Source organism: Magnolia sinica, chromosome 8 (assembly GCF_029962835.1).
Source record: "Magnolia sinica isolate HGM2019 chromosome 8, MsV1, whole genome shotgun sequence".
NCBI lineage: Eukaryota > Viridiplantae > Streptophyta > Magnoliopsida > Magnoliales > Magnoliaceae > Magnolia > Magnolia sinica.
The window spans coordinates 68,332,776-68,348,582 of record NC_080580.1 but is presented as its reverse complement, the minus strand read 5'-3'; positions in this window follow the sequence as shown (position 1 = coordinate 68,348,582).

Below are 15,807 nucleotides of genomic sequence, written 5' to 3'. Positions count from 1 at the left end.
AAATTGTAATGATATTAGAATTTAATGGAAACTGTCACAACAGTAGTAAGACATTAATCTAAAACTTAATTTGCAAGCTTTGACAAGAAAATTGAAGTTAATTTGCAGGCACACAGCCCACCACATTGACAACAACAAAATTGAAGTTAATTTGCAAGCACACAGGCCACCACTCTGACAACAACAAAAATTTACAGCAATGCTTCAAAGCAATAAATTACAAAATTCTCATTGATCATTTACATCTATAAAAACTCTCATTGATAGGTGAACCACTAGGGCACGTTTGGATGATAAGTTACTTATGCCTCAAGTTCTTACTTATGTATCTCTTCTATGAGCAATTTCATCAAACTTCTTGTAGGCATCTCCAATTGCTCCACAAACACAATAAAATGAAGAATAGAATAATAAAACATTTCATCCAATCCTTTTATAAAAAAAATGGATTGGAGATATACAATTTGTATAAATTCAGTGTAAAAGTACCATATATTCCTTGTGATCATTAATCACATTTGTATAAAATCTTCAAGCGGTAGCTACTACAGCTGAAGTACGAATTTTGATGCTGAAAGCTCAAAATAACATAGAAAAATGCCCCAAATCTAGATATCTTCACTAGCATTCCTTCAAAATACATGGCCGTAATAAGACAAAGGAAGAACAAAGGAACATACCTTTAAAAGAAGTAATGAGGGATCTGAAATCTGTAAGCATTTCCTTCAAAGAACTGCATATGGATGTTGTAGGTCTGCCATTAATGCCACAGAGGGCTTCACTACACAGAAACTCCTTGAATCTCTAAGTTTCTCTCACAAATCCCAATTTCAAACCTCTGGATTCTCCATTTCGGCCAAAACCAATGCAAAAGGAGCTCAAAATATGTAGATTTCTCCCAAAATGGCCTGTAACTCTACTCATAATTGAACGACAGAGCTTTCTGTTTTTTTCGAGAGAGCGAGAGGGAGTGGCAGACAAAGGGAGGGAAAGTGAGAGGGAGAGTGCTCGAGAGGGAGGGAGAGGGAGCGACAGAGAGAGGGAAGGAGAGGGAGAGGAGAGGGAGAGAGTCGGTGACGTGTGAGAGAGGGTAATTAGGGCTTGTTATATATATATATATATATAAGCGATGATGATGGGGTCGCCAGCAGAGGGTAACCCCATCGGTCGGTTAAGGAACATTTTCTTATTGTGGGATTAGCTCGAAGCGGATTTCTCGTGTAAGCCTTTTGCATCAAGTTCCTACGCCAGAAATCTAGGTGGGGCCCATCATTATATTTGGGAGAAATCTTCCCCTTCCATCCATTTTGTGAGCTAATTTTGGGACGTGAGACCAAAATAAAAAGGATACAAGACTTAAGTGGGCCACACTAAGGGAAAAGGGGAATCAGATTGTGTATTGAGTAATTCTGTCACGTCCCTAAATCTAGTGTTGGTAATCCATGATTACTATACACCAAATTTTGGTTGACAGCCTCCGTAGAACTCCGATTTTGGGACTTCCAACTATCACATACTAAGTCCCATAAGCGGGGCTCCACAAGGAGAATTTTTGAAAGTAAAGACGACAAATACGTATCATTTCTCAAAATTTCATCATATTCAACATATGTTACTATGCACAACTGAGCACATCAAGGCAAAACCAAAACATAAACCATGTCATATTTACTATACCTAATGTATATATTCAGGGTATTACAAAAAAATATATATGCTGATATGTACAAAACAAAAAGGACAATTGGAGACTATAGCCTCTACTCCTCCAGCTCCCTACTCTCTCCTGTAAAAAAAATAGAAAGGAAAGCTTGAGCTACTAAGCCTAGTGAGTGCGTGTTTGCAATGAAAATGCATGTTTCATGTCACACTCATATAATACACAGGCTTGCTAGATTGATAACAATAAAATAAAGATACAATGCATTATGCCACTTTTTATGTTCCAAATCATTTTTATATACAAAGGTGGGACTTCTACCCACTTGTAACATACATACTCTTTTAACATTTCCACAACTTTTCACATTTTCCAATTGGATCACCAAGGTATGAAACAGAGGTGGGACTTGCATATGATTGCTACTCACTTGTATAGACTTTTTCCACCATGGTCAACTATAGAGGTGGGACTACATAGTTCACGGGCTGAACTAGTCTAACCTCCTTGTGTTGAACCTCACTATCTACCTAACAGCAAGAAGTTATATGTAGCCCGGCAAAACGATAGCGGACAATTTACGAGTTCATCACACACAACCTATCTTTGCTTGCCCATAAGCAGGTTAGGTCAAACCTCTCAACCAATCGACACTCGTCGGTGGGAGTCGCTGCCTACTTTGGTATTTCGGCATTCCAGTGTTCTGTTCTTCCACCCGGTCTAAGCAATGGTTACTCCCAATGGTACTAATCAGGGTTTAACTACTTTCACCCATGGACCCTCTAATCATGTCCTGTTGAATTACACATTTTCGGGGTGGTGTCCAACTCAATCATCACAAACAATCATTGTATGCATGAGTCCACACGCAATCACAATATATCATATTTTTCAAGATAAGCATAGGATGACCTTCCTCATGTGCTCTCCTCATGAATTTTAAGTTTCTCATAGGGGTCTCATATAATGCATCTTGTATCTAGATGGTTCACATACTAATCATAGACAGATCGCCTGTCGGAACACAACCCACTATGATCACTATACCATGATATGAATCATTCACTCTCAATCATACAATGATATAACAATTATGAACCATGCATATGATATGCACATGACTTAGCCAATCTAAATCCAATCTGGGATTCATTCCACTATAAGACTTCATGCCACAAGCATGCTTTTTCTTAATAATTAACTATATCAAAAGGATAAAGAATAATTCTTGCAAACGTTTTATCAAATAGGTAGTGGGCCGACTTTATAAGGGACAAAGAGAGAAACCGATGAAAATATGTATGAATTTAAACAAAACTAAATCATCTCTATCATCCAATCTTCCATTAATAAACTAACTTAGAAAATCCGGCAATAACCTTAAGAAAATCTAACAATAACTTAACCAATTTAAATAAAAAAATCTAGTCTTCTATAAGGCTTTGAAGGAAAATCCAGCAATAAGTTAACCAACTACATCAGAAAATCCAACAATAACCTAACCCTAAATTAGAAAATCTAGTCTTTTATAGGGCTTTCAAGGAAAATCTAGCAAGAACCTAACATTAAATCAGAAAATCCAGCAATAACTTAACCCTAAATCAAAAAACCTAGTCTTTTATAGGGCTTTCAAGGAAAATCCAGCAATTACCTAACCTTAAATCAGAAAATCTAGTCTTTTATAAGGCTTTCAAGGAAAATCCAAAGCATGTATATGCGTGCTCCTAATCTATGCACTCACCTGTAACTATCAGAGGATTGGCTCTCAAACTCAGCTTTTATTTCATTTTCTTATTCTTCTTCTTCTCAACTTCAAACTCAACAAGAAAGAGAGTGCTAGAAATGAGTTGTTAAAAGAGGGTTTTATGTTTATGGACTTGAAACTGGTTTTAAAATTAGTTTTTGTCTAAAAAAAGGTTTGGGAGGTGTTTTGTGATGTTTTTGAGAAGTGTAAGTTTATAATAACAATATAACAATGTTATTTAAGTAAGTTGAACTAAAGTATTCTAAGGATTTTAAAACCATCGAGGTTATTTCAGTTAGTTTATCAAAATATACATGTGCATATCTATTCATAACTTACAATCCGGGTGTCTTATTGACATGTCGTTTTCGCCAGTAACTCCATAACTCGACTATGGTCACAACAGTTAGGGCTCGGACTTAACAGATTTTGAAAACTCGATGATGGGGCTCCGCCATATAAAATAAGGACATAATTGTCATTTCTTCGATTGTTTAATTTTAAGTTCGTATATTAAAATTCAGACATCGGATTGAAATACGGCTTATGGCTCGATAACAGAACAATATGATGATCAAGTCAAAACATTCTCGGGGCCAATGGACCTTTAGTCAATGGCTATCCAGTGTACGAACCAGATTTCAGGGCTTCGGGTCTTACAACTCTCCCCTCCTAAAAAAATTTCGTCCTCGAAATTTCAAAACATATCCAGTTATAACAGTACAATTCAACAACAACCATATCATACTTATACATACCTAGGAATCAAATAGATGAGGGTAATGATTGCGTATCTCTGCTTCTTGCTCTCAGGTTGCTTCTTCTACAGAATGATTACCTCATTGGACTTTAACTAAGGGGATGACTTTAGTACAAAGAACTTGTTCTTTTCTATTCACAATACAAATTGGATGCTCGATATAGGATGCATCTTCCTGAACTGCTAAGGATTGCCAGTCAATAATAGGTGTTATTATCTTTGGATCACATTTACAAAGCATCAGATGTGAAAAACATTATGAACGTCAGACAATTGGGGTGGCAAAGCGAGATGATAAGCTACGGTGCCAACTCATTTAACAATATCAAAGGTCCCTATAAACCTCGGGGCTAACTTTCCCTTAACACCAAATTATACTACACCTTTCACTAGTGAAACTCGGAGATATACACGGTCAGATACAATCAAAATAGGTACATCATGTAATCTAACAATTTAGTTTATAAACAAAGTAGCGAGCTGATCTTTAGACCAAGAAATACAAATAGGAAGAAAGTGGGTTGTCTTTATCAAACGGTCTACAATAACCCATATAGCATCATGTCGACGTAAGGTTCTTGGTAAACCCACAATGAAATCCATAGTTACAAGTTCCCACTTCCATACTGGTATCTCCAAAGGTTGCAAGTCCCCTGCAGGCTTTTAGTGCTCTGCCTTTACTCGTTTACAAATGTCACACTCTGACACATGCCTAACAACTTCACATTTCATTCCAGTCCACCAAAATTGCCTTTTCATGTCCTTATACATTTTCGTAGATCCTAGGTGTATAGTAAACTGGGTGCGATGTGCCTCATCCATAAGGGCCTTCTTTAATTCTGAGATATCTGGAACATATAATTTGTCCTGAAACCGAAGTCCACCATCCAAACCTATCAGCCACTCTGGTTGACTTTTCTCTATTATCACATCTTTACAAAACAATGCCTATTGATCAAACTGTTGGGCTTCTATTACTTGGGATATCAAAGAGGGCTGAATCGTCAAGTTTGCTAATTGTACAGCTGAGGTTTGTAAAGTCATCTCAAAATTAAATTTAGCTATATCTTTTACCATTTTCCACTCTCGTATTATTAATTATGCCACTTGGGCCTGTGGTTGACAACTTAAAGGATCCGCCACCGCATTAGCTTTTCTTAGGTGGTACTGAAGATCAAAATCATAGTCCTTCATCAATTCCATCCAACGTCTCTGCCTCATATTCAACTTGGCTTGTGAAAAGAGGTATTTCAGGCTCTTGTGATCCGAAAAGAGTTTGAATCTAACCATAGGCAAGTAATGCCTCCATACTTTTAGGGCAAAACTACCGTTGCTAACTCTGGGTCATGTGTGGGATAATTCTGCTCATGAGGCCTAAGTTGGCGAGATGCATATGCTACCTTGCCCTGTTGCATTAGGACACGCCCCAAACCTATAAGCGAGGCATCTATATATACAACGAATCCCTCACTCCCAGATGGAAGAGTGAGAATCGGTGCCATCGTAAGACGAGTTTTTAGTTTCGCGAATGCTTGCTCACAGGCTCCACTCCAAACAAACACTGCATCCTTTCGAGTCAATTGAGTCAGTGGGGCAGCTATACGAGAAAATCCTTTAACAAAACGTCTGTAATACCCTGCTAGACCTAAGAAACTCCGAATCTCAGATGCATTCTTCTGCTGTTTCCATTGCACAACTGCTTCAACCTTAGCTGGATCAACTGAAACTATTCTTCGACACTGTGTGCCCCAAAAATTTTACTTCTTCCTGCCAAAACTCACAATTTTCTAGTTTAGCATATAGCTGGTGAGCACGAAGGGTTTGCAACGTCATCTCTAAGTGACACTCATGATCTTCCCTTGTCTTTGAATATATTAAAATATCATCAATAAAAATAACAATAAACTGGTCCAAATAAGGATGAAATACCTCATTCATCAACTGCATAAATACTATAGGTGCATTAGTCAGACCAAATGACATGACCTGAAATTCAAATTGTCCATAACGAGTCACAAAAGCTGTCTTCGGGATATCTTCCTCCCGAACTCGAATCTGATGATACCTAGACCGTAAATCTATCTTCGAGAAATATTGCGCACCACTCAACTGATCGAATAAATCATCTATTCTTGGGACTGGATACTTATTTATAATCATAACCTTATTAAGTCCTCTATAATAGACACACAACCGTAAAGAATCATCCTTCTTTTTTACAAAAAGCACAGGAGCTCCCTAAGGTGAAGTACTCGGGCGAATAAAATCCAAATGATGTAATTCATTTATTTGTCTATACAACTCATGTAACTCTAATGGTGTCATACGATAAGGGGCTCTGGATATAGGGGCAGTGCCAAGGATAAGATCTATTCAAAACTCTGTACATCTAATGGGTGGCAAACCTGAAATTTCCTAAAAAACATCTGGAAAATCACGTACTACCAGCAACTGTTCAATACATACACCTTTAGACTCTTTATAAATACAAGATATCAAAGTCTTTATAAACTTATGTTTAGGATCAGTCATAAACTGAAATCAAGGCTGGTCAGGTATTGAAAAGGTGACTATCTTAGCTGTACAGTCCAACACTACATGGTACTTGGATAACCAGTCCATTCCCAAAATCACATCATACTCTAATAACACCACAACATAACAATCGATTGGAAGGGCATACTCATCTATGTAAACAGGAAAGTCCTGGTATATAGAACTCAACACCATTCTTTTCCCTAAAGGAGTCAAGAGCTCTAATCCCTTGGTCATCGATGTTCTGCAAAAATTCCAACGACTAACCAAAACTATATGCTTTAAATGAATGTGATGCGCCAAAATAAAAAAAGACACATGCAAAAATGGATGATACTACAAGTATACCTTCTATGAATCCTCCCTTAATCTGAGAATCTCTCTTCTAGATTGCATAAACATGAGGTTGCGTCTGATGGGGTAAGGGTTGTCTACCTTGCTGCTGCTGTGACTACTGTTGAGACTGTTGTTGTTGGGGCCTATACTGTATCCTATATGGTGGCCTTTGCTCTTGGGCTACTGATGTCTAAGTGGTTGATATGGCTACTATTTTTGTGGATTGGGACAATCCTTTTTACATTGCCCCACACCACCACAACTATAACAGGCTCTGAAAAACTATCGCTGAGGAACAGATGGTGAAACTGGGGATCTGACATCAGGTCTGGCTAAAAACTGTCGTTGAGGAACAGACGATGACACTGGGGATCTTACATCAGGTCTAGCTGCATTATCATATCTAACTGTAGGCCTCTTTAGGGATGAAAAGGGCTAAAAACTACTACCACTCTCTAAAATAAATCTCCTCTTCCTTTCCTCATTAGAGGTAGATGGATGCGTACTTTGTTGTTGGTTCCAATTAGACTCAAAAATTTGTGCCTCCGCTACTACTCCCTCAAGAGTTGACAACTCAAACCCTCTAACTCGAGATCGCAAAGTAGGACACAAACCATCCTCAAATTTCCTCGCCTTCAAATCATCATTGGCTACTAAATGTGGAGAAAATTGAGATAATTCTATAAAATGAGCCTCATTGTCAACAACAGACATCTCACTCTGAACCAAAGACTCAAATTCATGTGCTTTCTGACGACGAATAGCTACGAGCAAAACCTTATGATCAAACTAGTCTTTAAATGCTTCCCATGTCCACACAAAGTTTGGATCTACTGAATGAACAACTAACTTCCACCATTGTTCTGTCTCTCCTTGCATCTAATAAGTCGCTAAGGGAACACATTGCTTGGAAGTACATCCCATAACTTGAAAAAGTTTCTTTACTTCTGACTTCCATAACTCGGCTGCCATAGGGTCTGGCTTGCCAGAAAAATAAGGTGGATATAGATGTCTAACATCCATAAAAAGAGCACTGGCCCGCTCCTGCACTAATGTCTCATGAGTATAATTCGATCACTGCTTTTGATTAGCCGTTATAGTTGACATAGTCTGCAATAGTTGTTGAAGTTATGTTGCAAGAACAGGTATAACTGGATCTGGAACAGATTTTAACGTAGATTTTAACTTAGACTTGGGTTGCACTGGAGTAGTCTGAACAGGATTCTTTCTAGGCGGCATCCTATAGATAAAACACCGAATTAGCCTAAAAAGAACAAGTAAACCTATACGATATACATAATACTAAATTTCATCATATTCAACATATGTTACCGTACATAACTGAGCACATCAAGGCAAAACCAAAACATAAACCATGTCATATTTACTATACCTGATGTACATATTTAGAGTATTACAAAAAAATATATACACTGATATGTATAAAACAAAAAGGACAACTGGAGTCTGTAGCCTCTACTCCTACAGCTCCCTACTCTCACCTGTAAAAAAATAGAAAGGAAAGTTTGAGCTACTAAGCCCAGTGAGTGCGTGTGTGTAGTGAAAATGCATGTTTCATGTCATGCTCACATAATGCACAGGCCTACTGGACCAATAACAATAAAATAAAGATACAATGCATTATACCACTTTTTATGTTCCAAATTATTTTTATATATAGAGGTGGGACTTCTACCCACTTGTAACATACATACTCTTTTAACGTTTCCACAACTTTTCACATTTTTCTAATTGGATCACCAAGGTTTGAAATAAAGGTGGGACTCACATATGATTGCTACCCACTTGTATAGACTTTTTCCACCATGGACAACTATAGAGGTGAGACTATATAGTTCACAGGCCAAACTAGTCTAACCCACTTGTGTTGAACCTCACTATTTGCCTAATAGTGAGAAGTCATAAGTCGCCTGGCAAAATGATAGTGGACAATTTGGCCTATCTTTGCTTGCTCATAAGCAGGTCAGGTCAAACCTCTCAACCAATCAACAAGCATCGGTGGGAGTCGCTGCCTACTTTGGTATTTCGGCATTCCAGTGGTCTGTTCTTCCACTCGGTCTAAGCATTGGTTACTCCCAATGGTACCAATTGGGGTTGAGGGACTTTCACCCATAGACCCTCTAATCATGTCCTATTGAATTACACATTTGCGAAGTGGTGTCCAACTTAAGTCATCATAAAGTATGTTTCATCACATTTACAATCACCTTATGCATGAGTCCACACACAATCACAATATATCATGTTTTTCAAGATAAGCATAGGATGACCTTCCTCATGTGGTCTCCTCATGAATTTTAAGTTTCTCATAAGGGTCTCATGTAATGCATCCTATATCTAGACGGTTCACATTCTAATCATAGACACATCGTATATCACAACACAATCCACTATGATCACCATACCATAATATGAATCATTTACTCTCAATCATACAATGATACAACAACTATGAACTATGCATATGATATGCACGTGACTTAGCCAATATAAATCCAATCCGGGATTCATTCCACTATAAGACTTCATGCCACAAGCACGTTTTTTCTCAAGAATTAACTACATCAAAAGGATGATGGATAATTCTTGCAAAAGTTTTATTAAACAGGTAGCGGGTAGACTTTGTAAGGGACAAAGAGAGAAACCAATGGAAATACGTATGAATTTAAACAAAACTAAATCATCTCTATCATCCAATCTTCCATTAATAAACTAACTTAGAAAATCCCGCAATAACCTTAAGAAAATCCAGCAATAACCTAACTAATTTAAATCAGAAAAGCTAGTTTTTTATAGGGCTTTGAAGGAAAATCTAGCAATAAGTTACGTTAACTGACCACATCAAAAAATCTAGCAATAATCTAACCCTAAATCAGAAAATTTAGCCTTTTATAGGGCTTTTAAGGAAAATCCAGTAATAACCTAACCCTAAATCAGAAAATCCAGCAATAACCTAACCCTAAATCAGAAAATCTAGTCTTTTATAGGGCTTTCAAGGAAAATTCAGCAATAACCTAACCCTCAATCAGAAAATCTACTCTTTTATAGGGCTTTCAAGGAAAATCCAAAGCACATATATGCGTGCTCCTAATCTATGCACTTACCTGTAACTATTAAAGGATTGGCTATCAAACTCAGCTTCTATTTCCTTTTCTTCTTCTTCTTCTTCTCAACTTCAAACTCAAAAAGAAAGAGAGTGCTAGAAATGGGTTGTTAAAAGAGGGTTTTTATGTTTATGGACTTGAAACTAGGTTTAAAATTAGTTTTTCTCTAAAAAGAAGGTTTGAGAGTTGTTTTGTAATGTTTTTGAGAAGTGTAAGCTTATGGTAATAATATAACAATGTTATTTAAATAAGTTAAACTAAAATATTCCAAGGATTTTAAAAACATCGAGGTCATTTGAGTTATTTTATCAAAATATACATGTGCATATCTATTCATAACTTACAATCCGGGTGTCTTATTGACATGTCGTTTTTGCTAGTAACTTTGTAACTCAACTACGGTCACAACGATTAAGTCTTGGACCAAACGGATTTTGAAAACTTGATGATTGGGCTCCGCCAGATAAAATAAGGACATAATTATCATTTCTCAGATTGTTTAATTTTAAGTCCGTATATTAAAATTTGGACATCGGGTTGAAATACGGCTTGCAGTTCAATAACAAAACAACATTATGATCAAGTCAAAACATTCTCGGGGCCAATGGATCTACAACCAACGGCTATCCGGTGTACGAACCAGATTTCAGGACCTCGGGTCTTACAAACTCAGTATGTTAAGGGGTACTGAGTTGATGTGTCACAAGCTTATTGGCTCTAAGATGTGGGGACGCTTTCCTCCCCTAAACACCAAAACAAACGTCGTTAGCTTCTCTTTCTCTCTCTCTCTCTTCCATGCAAGGAGGAAACGTATAAGGATCTATCACTCCTCTATTCCCAGCAGAAGTTGCGTACTGAGTTACACAGTACGGTTTTATCATACAGAGTAAACTTAGTTGGGCCCACCTTGCATGCATGTGGTCTATCCACACCGTCCATTAGTTTTTACAGCTAATTTAAGGTGTTCAACTCAAAATTTAAGCATATCCAAAGATTAGTGAATCATGCTACAGGAAACAGTGGGAGTAATGATTTCTACCATTGAAACCTTGTTAGGCCCTATAGTGATTTTTATTTGTCATCCAACTTGTTCATGATATCATGAAGCCATGGATGAAGGGAAAACACAGATATAAGCTTGATCCAAAACTTTTTTGGCCCTAAGAAATTTTCAACGGTAGACATTCAATTCACACTGTTTCTGTGGTGTGGTCCATTTGAACTTTATATATGATTCATTTTAGGGCTAAAGCGTTGAAATTATATGGTAAAATAGATGAACGAAGTGGATAAGATACATAAATCATGGTGAACGTCACAAAATTTAATTAGCACGTTAAGCCTAATGAGTTATCCCGTATGCAATGGAAGCGGACTATGTCCTACCCCCGTCGAGGGAAGCGGATTGCGACTAAGTAACTTAATACGCTAAGCGTAATGGGTAAACTCTGTGGACCGGACTGTCATTCATGCATTGTATCCAATCCATCCATCTCTTTTACCACATAATTTTATGGCTTTTACTCAAAAATGGAACATATCCAAACCTCAAGTGGACCACACCATGAGAAACAGTGTGAATCGAACATCTACTATTGAAAAATTCTTGGGGCAATTGAAGTTTTAGATCAAGCTGATATTTATGTTTTCCCTTCATCCATGTCTGTCTGATCTTATGAACATGTTGGATGACAAATAAACATCATTGGCCACCTTAGAAAGTTTTCAATGGTGGAAATCAATATTTCTACTTTTTCCTGTGGTATGGTCCACGTAAACTTTGTATATGCATGAATTTTGGGTTGAAACCCTATAATGATCTGGAAAAATGAATGGATGGCCTGGATAAGCCCAACTGATTTTACTCAGTACAAGAAGAGCATATTGAGTTACTCAGTACACAATCGGATTTCCCCGCCCGGACGGTAATCCATCTAGGCAGGGCTCTGTGGGTCCACCACGATTTAAGGATTTTATCCACACCGTTAATAACTTTTCTCAGATAATTTTACTGCATGATCCAAAAAATTAAGCAGATTCAGATCTCCAGTGGACCACACCAAAGGAAGCAGCTGTGATAATAACATCCACCATTGAAACCTCTCTAAGGGCCATTGTAACGTTTCAATGGTGGAAATTATCATTCCAAATGTTTCCTGTTCCATGGTTCACTTAAGCATTGGAAATGATTCAATTTTGGTCTCAACCATTAAAATGTGCTTGAAAAATGGATGGATGGCGTGGATAGACTACATCCATTTACAGTGGGCCCAACAGAGTTTACTCAGTACCATTAAACCTTTCCAAGCAGTGGCAGATCCTTCTACGTTCCTCCTTGCATGGAAGAGAGAGAAAAAGAGAAGCTAACAGCGTTTGTTTTGGCATTTGGAAGAGGGAAGCAGCCCCACATCTTAGATCCAATTGGCTCTTGACACGTCAACTCAGTACCCCTTAGCGTATCGAGTTACTCAGTACACAATCCAATTCCGAGAAAAGGTGGGTAGGGAAATTCCTACTACTGAAACCTCATTGGGGTTGACAATAATGTTTACATGCCATCCACACCATTCATAACATCATTCCTACTGAGATGAACTAAAACCACAAATATTATCTTGATTCAAAACTTCTGGCCCTACGAATATTTAAACTATGGACATTCAATCCTCATGTTTTAAGCGTACTTGAGTATTGAATCCAGCTCATTTTTTGCCCCATGTCTTAACATGATCTCAAAAAATGGATGGATAGGGTGGATTTCTCACAAACACCACGGTGGACCCCACCTAGGTTCTAGCATAGGAACTTTGTGCAAATAGCTTTGGCAGGAAATCCCGGAAACAGACTGCTTGCTAACCCTCTAACGAATGGCTAGTGGTTGGTGCTATGTGAGCCTGACCATGATGTGTGTGTTTTATCCATGTTGTGCATCCATTCTTTCATATCATTTTATGGTATGAGCCCAAAAATGAGGTTTATCCAAATCTCAAGTGGACCTCACAGTGTTGATTGAATGCTCACCATTAAAAAATTTATTGGGGACCACAAAAGTTTTGGATCAAGCTGATATATATTTTTTCCCTTCATCTAAGTGTGATTAGGTTAGATGTCAAATAACCATTAAAGTGGGCCTTAAGAGGATTTTTATGGTGGATGTTCAATCAAAACAGTTTCTCCATGGTATAGTCCACCTGAGATTTAGATCTACCTCATTTTTTGGGATCAAGCCTTAAATTATCTTTCAAAAATGGATGGACGGCGTGGATATAACACATACATCATGGTAGGTCCACATCGCACCAGCCAGTAGCCACCTGCCTAGTGGCAACATAACTGGCCAAACCACATCTCCGGATTAGCTGCCGTATGAACGCAGATTGGATACTAATGGTTGAGTAGCGAGACTCTGAAGTGACGTCGCCAAGTTCCATGGGCCCTACCATGCTTTATGTGTTGTATCCACACTATCCATACATTTGGAGAGATCATTTTAGAGTATGATCCAAAGAATGAGGCAGATCCAAGGCTAGAGTGGACCCTATCACAGAAAACAATGGGGAGAGTGATGTCCACCGTTGAAACCTTCCGAAGGTCCACCATGGTGTTTATTTGAGATCCAACCTATTCAATTGATGTAGACATGAAAGAAGGGAAAACACAAGTATTAGCTTGATCGAAAACTTGTGGCCCTTATAGCTTTTAATGGTGGGCGTCACTCTCCCCACTATTTTCTTTGGTGGGGTCCTCTCGAGCTTTGGATCTGACTCATTCTTTGGATCACCCCCTAATATGATTTCTCCAAATGGATGGACGGTGTGGATATAAAACATACATCATGGTGGGCCCACATAACTTGGTGATGTCACTTCAGCAGCGAGAGTCTCGCTACTCAATCTATCATTAGCTAATTCGTGTCCCTGCTGTACCACACATGAGGGGAAATAGATTGGTTACTCCCCCGCCACAAGTCATGCCGGCCACACTATGAAGTATGTCTTTTATCCATGCTGTTTATCCATTTTTTTAAGATCATTTTAAGGCTTAATACAAAAAATGAGACGAATATAAATCTAAGGTGGACCACACTACAAGAAAACAATAGTGATTGGATATCCACAATTAAAATCCTCCTAAGGCCCATTGTACTGTTTATTTGACATCCAATCTATTGATTAGGTCATATAGACCTAGATGAAGGGAAAAAAAATCAGCTTGATCCAAAACTTTTATAGCCCCAAAAAGTTTTTAATGGTCGACATTCATTTAACGTTGTTTCTTGTAATGTGGTCCACTTGAGATTGGAATATACCATTTTTTAGCTCATACCATAAAAGTATCTAAAAAAAATAGATGGACGGCATGGATGAAACACATATATCAAGGTGGGGCCCACAAAGTATCGACCACTGACCATTGGTTAATGGCTGGGGGAGCAGCTAATTTGTTTGTATTCAACAAATGGTTAAGATCTTTTCATCTGGGTGATTTATTGGTCATCCACCTAGTAGGCCCATCAAATCAACAGTCTGGATGACTAATCAATAGGCCCCCACTTATCATATAAAGCATGCATCAGCACACAAAATTGATGTTTATCCTTGAGCCACTCCCAATCCTCCCACTTCTAGTGGCAATTATCATCGCACCTAAAAGCTACGAAGTGTAGGACCATCAACTCCCATTGGCCAATAAAAGTTTGTATTTGTTTAAGGTTCACATTTAAGGTGGTGATAAGCCCCACCACTATAAGATGACTAATGACCATCTGTAAAGTTGGTATTTGTTTAAGGTTAACATTTAAGGTGGTGATAAGCCCCACCACTATAAGATGACTAATGACCGTCCCTAATGCAGACGGTCTTTGACCATCTCAGATGACCACTATAAGATGGCTAATGACCATCTCTAATGCAAACGGTCTTTGACCATCTCAGATGACCACTATAAGATGGCTAATGACCGTCTTTAATACAAACGGTCTTTGACCGTCTCAGATGACCACTATAAGGTGGCTAATGACCATCTCTAATGTAGACAGTCTTCGACTGTTTCAGATGACTGCTATAAGACCACTAATGACCGTCTCAAATGCAAACGGTCTTTGACTGTCTTAGATAACTGCATATAAGACAACTAAAGACCGTCTTTAATTCTAGATGGTCAATAGCCATCTTTTCTCAGAAGTTACCGACGGATTCTAGTGTAGGACCATTAACTCCCATTGGAAATGTGACCCACCTAGGTACATGTTTTTGCCCAAGTTTAGAGACTAAAACTGAGGCCAACTTAGACATTAAATGGGCTACCTAGATCATTTGGAAGGACATATAGTCCTAGATGTATGGACCCCACCATATATTCATATCGGGCCCCCATAGGGAAGCCTAGTTATTACATGATAGGGAGGGTGAGGAAACCCACTTGTTGTACATAGATTCATCCTCTTGTACACCCACTTGACTCACCTCGTGAGATGTGTTCTACTCTCATAACCAATTGCTAGGACTTCGATATTATGTTTATATCATTCACATAGTCCAGTTACCCCTTTTGGGATGAGTGTGAGCCCCATCCTTGACGTTAGTATGTCATCTAAGTCATCTATTGTTTGTAAGATGAATACATCACCACCCCTTGCCATAGATGG